Source organism: Ovis canadensis, chromosome 4 (assembly GCF_042477335.2).
Source record: "Ovis canadensis isolate MfBH-ARS-UI-01 breed Bighorn chromosome 4, ARS-UI_OviCan_v2, whole genome shotgun sequence".
NCBI classification, from domain to species: domain Eukaryota; kingdom Metazoa; phylum Chordata; class Mammalia; order Artiodactyla; family Bovidae; genus Ovis; species Ovis canadensis.
This window is the reverse complement of record NC_091248.1, coordinates 39,033,680-39,039,313: the sequence shown is the minus strand read 5'-3', so window position 1 is coordinate 39,039,313 and position 5,634 is coordinate 39,033,680.

The window sequence follows — 5,634 nt, the reverse complement described above, 5'->3', positions numbered from 1 at the left end:
AGAAATTAATATGTTTGAGGGAGATGTGTATGGGTGCCAAATGGACAAGGGGTGGACTGCAATGGCTATCAACATGGCTAGGCTATTGTGCCCAGCTATTTTCAACACCAGTCAAGATGCTGTTGTGAAGCTATTTTTTTTTTTAAGTGTGATTAAATCATTAGACGGAGTAAAAGAGATGACGTTTTAACTTCCATGGTGGCTCAGAGGTTAAAGTGTATGCCTTCAATGCGGGTGACCCGGGTTTGATGCCTGGGTCGGGAAGATCCCCTGGAGAAGGAAATGGTAACCCACTCCAGTATTCTTGCCTAGAGAATCCTATGGACGGAGAAGCCTGGTAGGCTCAGTCCACAGGGTCGCAGAGTCGGACATGACTGAGCGACTTCACTTCACTTCACTTCATAACATGGGGGAGCTATATCCAGCCAGCTGACAATCTTAAGAGCAAAGATTGAAGTCATTCTGCCTAAAGATTGTAGTATCAGAAACTTTGTCAGACGACTTGTCCTGAAGATTTCAGACTCAAGAATTCAACATTAATTTAACCCAAATTTCTAGACTGCTAGCCCATCCTACAGATTTCAGACTTGCCAGCCCCCACAATTATGTAAGGCATTTTCTCAAATTCTGCCCCTGTATCTATCCATCTATTTACCTACCTACGTTTCCGTTCATTCATCCATCCACCCACCCAACCACCCAACCCATCTATCTTCCTCACTTCCTTTCCATTTTGTTTCTCTGGAGAACCCAAATACAACCTTATATCCAGCAACCCTGATGTACCCACTAATTTTAATCATTTATATAAAGATTATTTTGGATCTCCTGAGTGCAAAGAGTGACAATTTTCTTTCTTTCCATTCCATGTACATTTTATTTCCTTTCTTGTAATGGCTAGGAAACTCAATAAAAAGTAGAATAGCAGTTTTGTTAACAGGACACTAATGGGGAAAGCCTTTAATATTTTATGACTTTGTATTTTGCTATAGATTTTTGAAGATACACTTTAGCATGAAGGAAGTTTTTTTAAATTCAGTTTTATAGAAGTTTTTATAAGTAATGGTAATTGTAATTTGCCTAGTTCTTTTTCTGAATGCATAAAGAAAATCAGAATTCTTTAAAATTATATTAATGTAATTATATACACTGACTGGCTTTCAAATACTGAACCAATATAGCAGAACTTGAATAATCTCTTCCTGATTGTAATTTTTTTTAAATTTTACAAGATTTGGTTTTGACATCTTTTCTTTAAAATTTTTATACTGTGGTTTATATTATTTTCATTAATTGTTTTATAGCCAAGTGATCATAATTTGTATACTATTCCATATTAATTTTTTACATTTCCCTGAATTTTGGTTTATTTTTCTCATAAAACTAAAGCCATATAATTAGATACTTAGAATTGAAACTTCTCACCATGGTCAATTGAACATTCTATCATGAAAATTTCCTTTTTATCTCTGCTAACACTTTCTGACTTATATACCTCATATTATTATCACTTCAGTTGCTTTGTGTGTCTAGTTTCTGCTTATCAAATTTTTTTTACTTTTAATTATTTTTTTAACTTTGTATTTAGCTATGCCCCTTATTATAAGCATAGAACTGTTGCTGTTGTTGATAAATTCAGTTAAAATCTTCGACTTTGATAGGGAATTTAATGTAATAACACCAAGTATAATCACTAACATTTATGTTTAAATCTGTATTTTACAATATATTTCCCACATTTTTATATACATATTTACTCTACTTTCAGCCTCTTATAGTTTGAATTCTTTTTATTATTTAATCTCAGTTCATTTGCTTGAAAATTGTAACTGGTCACATTGAAGCTAGAGCTTACCCTATGCAGGGGTACATACGTAGCTTTTTACCACCATTTAAGACTTAAACATCAAACTCCTTTTGACTTGCAACTCAGTTATTGGCTGTTTTATTCAGAGAGAGCCACATGACAAAAGCCAGTGAATAAAGAATCCTGTGCCAGGTACAACTATACAAATAACCCAACATAAGAATGATATTTTCCAGAAATGTCATATTTTATCTTAAAAAACCCATAAGATTTTCTTCACAGTGTACTAGTTTAATAGTTAAAAAATAACTTTGTTCAGTTCAGTCACTCAGTTGTGTCTGACTCTTTGTGACCCTATGAATCGCAGCACACCAGGCCTCCTTATCCATCACCAACTCCCGGAGTTCACTCAGACTCATGTCCATCGAGTCAGTGATGCCATCCAGGCATCTCATCCTCTGTCGTCCCCTTCTCTTCCTGCCCCCAATCCCTCCCAGCATCAGAGTCTTTTCCAATGAGGCAACTCTTCACATGAGGTGGCCAAAGTAATGGAGTTTCAGCTTTAGCATCACTCTTTCCAAAGAAACCCCAGGGCTGATCTCCTTCAGAATGGACTGGTTGGATCTCCTTGCAGTCCAAGGGACTCGCAAGAGTCTTCTCCAACACCACAGTTCAAAAGCATCAATTCTTCGGCATTCAGCTTTATTCACAGTCCAACTCTCACATCCATACATGACCACAGGAAAAACCATAGCCTTGACTAGATGGACCTTAGTCGGCAAAGTAATGTCTCTGCTTTTGAATACGCTGTCTAGGTTGGTCATAACTTTTCTTTCAAGGGGTAAGTGTCTTTTAATTTCATGGCTTCAGTCACCATCTGCAGTGATTTGGGAGCCCCCCAAAATAAAGTCTGACACTGTTTCCACTGTTTCCCCATCTATTTGCCATGAAGTGATGGGACCAGATGCCATGATCTTTGTTTTCTGAATGTTGAGCTTTAAGCCAACTTTTTCGCTCTCCTCTTTTACTTTCATCAAGAGGCTTTTTAGTTCCTCTTCACTTTCTGCCATAAGGGTGGTGTCATCTGCATATCTGAGGTTATTGATATTTCTCCCAGCAATCTTGATTCCAGCTTGTGCTTCTTCCAGTCCAGCGTTTCTCATGATATACTCTGCATATAAGTTAAATAAGCAAGGTGACAATATACAGCCTTGACGTACTCCTTTTCATATTTGGAACCAGTCTGCTGTTCCATGTCCAGTTCTAACTGGTTGCTTCCTGACCTGTATATAGGTTTCTCAAGAGGCAGGTCAGGTAGTCTGATATTCCCATCTCTTTCAGAGTTTTCCACAGTTTATTGTGATCCACACAGTCAAAGGCTTTGGCATAGTCAATAAAGCAGAAATAGATGTTTTTCTGGAACTCTCTTGCTTTTTCCATGATCCAGCGGATGATGGCAATTTGATCTCTGGTGTCTCTGCCTTTTCTAAAACCAGTTTGAACATCAGGAAGTTCACGGTTCACGTATTGCTGAAGCCTGACTTGGAGAATTTTGAGCATTACTTTACTAGCATGTGAGATGAGTGCAATTGTGCGGTAGTTTGAGCATTCTTTGGCATTGCCTTTCTTTGGAATTGGAATGAAAACTGACCTTTTCCAGTCCTGTGGCCACTGCTGAGTGTTCCAAATTTGCTGCCATATTGAGTGCAGCACTTTCACAGCATTATCTTTCAGGATTTGAAATAGCTCCACTGGAATTCCATCACCTCCACTAGCTTTGTTCATAGTAATGTTTTAGGTAACTCTTAATAAAAATATTTTAAAAATAAATGAAAGCAAACAACCCCTCTTATCTAATATAATGCTGTATCATTGTTTCAATTCTTAAAAAGGGACATGAATGCAGAGCAATCTGATCTCGCATTTTGAGATTATCACCTGCATCAACATACTTTTCCATCTCAGTGTCACAGTATTTGAAAGAAAGTCGGAGAAGCAGATGTTTACATTACACAAAAAATACATTGTGTATTTTTCACTCACTATTTTTTAAGCTGTTGGAGTAGTTATGAAACACTACCAGAAATGTGCTGACTTTAGCAGAGATAAAAATTTGTATAATTTATAGTTGGGAGGGCTTCTGTCTCAGTCACTTCCTATTTAAGTAGCCAACCCCATCTTTGGCACAGCCTCAGCACTCAGGAAATGGATATGGTTGTTGGGTGTTATGATTATCTTTAGTTCTGAACTGTTCATACCTTAACGATGCCTAGTGTCTTAGCCCCAGAAGAACTGTGACACAATTTTGAGGACAGTCTCTCCCTTTAGAAAAGTTACTTTCTAATCTAAAATGTTAATTGCCTGTATTTTTTAAGTCCTTTCTTCTTCCAAAAGACACAGTTAAGAAAATGAAAAGGCAAAAACAGCCAGGTAGAAACTACAACATTCTCAGACAAAAGAGTTGTATCAGGAATATATAGAGGTCTTGCAAGTTCATTACAAACAACAAAACAACAACCCAAAGAATAAACAAAAGATTTGAACAGATACTTCACAAAGTATTTTAAATGGTAAATATTCGAGAAATTCAAATTAAATGTCCAGTGAAATAGTACTATGCATCTATGAGGGCAGCTAAAAGGAAAAAACCTGGCTAAACCAAGTGTCAATGAAAATATGGAGGAATTAGAACTCTCATATGATGCTCACAGGAATAGAAAATTGTACAATCATTTGGAAAACAGTTTGGCAATTTCTTGAAAAGTTAAAAATATACTTTCCCATGACCTAGTCATTCCAGTTCTAGGTATATGCCCAAGAGCCCTGAAAGTATATGTCTACACAAGACTTGTACTTACCTGTTCAAAGCAGCTTTATCTGTAATACCAAAAACCAGAAACAACTCAAGTGTTCCTCAACAGACCATTTGATAAACAATTTCATGTACCCAAATAATGGAATTCTATGCAACATAAAAAGGAATTAACTCCTGAGACACAAATAGGAAAAAGTTAAGCAATCTAGTATTCATGAGTGGCTTCCTGGTTTGAAAGAGTGACTATACAAAAATGCACAATTAATTAACCACAAAATGCACAATTAATCAAAACAATGACACCTAAGATTGAAACAAACTATAAGTGGCCTCTTACTATACAAAAAAAGTTGATTTCCTGGCAAATAGTTTTCCATTTTAGTGAATTCTGAGAATATTTATAATAATACTTATCTAAGCAAACTTAGAAACTTGTATACATAAACTTTAGTGTATGTACATTTCAAATTTCAGCTATTTTCTTTTGATGCTAAGCGTACAGTGAATGACCTGGTTTGTTATTTGTAGTAGCCCGCAAATACATAACATTTTTTATGATGATCTCACATATAGTATTTATTATTTTCTGTTATGTCTAAAATATGTTATATTTACATTAAAAAGTCTGACTTTGATTTCAACAATACAGTTGTAAGCAAAACTGATATTAGCAAAGTTGCACAGTAAATTGATCTCCCTCTTGTTTTTGCCTTTCTAACATCTGCTATTTGCTTCCAGACAAACATGATCCTCTCCCTGTGGCTTCCATCCATGAAGCCTCTCAACCTAATGAGACTTGCTCCTACTTCCCCCCAGCTCATCCAGCACTTCATCTTGAGAATTCCTGGAGCCAGAAGGCAAAGGCTGTTTCCAAATTCAGAACCCCTCCCTTGAGGTGACTGTCGAGAGTTATTAGTGCTCTGAACAAATGCTGTCAAGTTCCCACCATTTCATACTGGATGCACTTGCTGGCCTGTGTTTGTGGTCATGGGGTCCATGTGACCAGTGATGA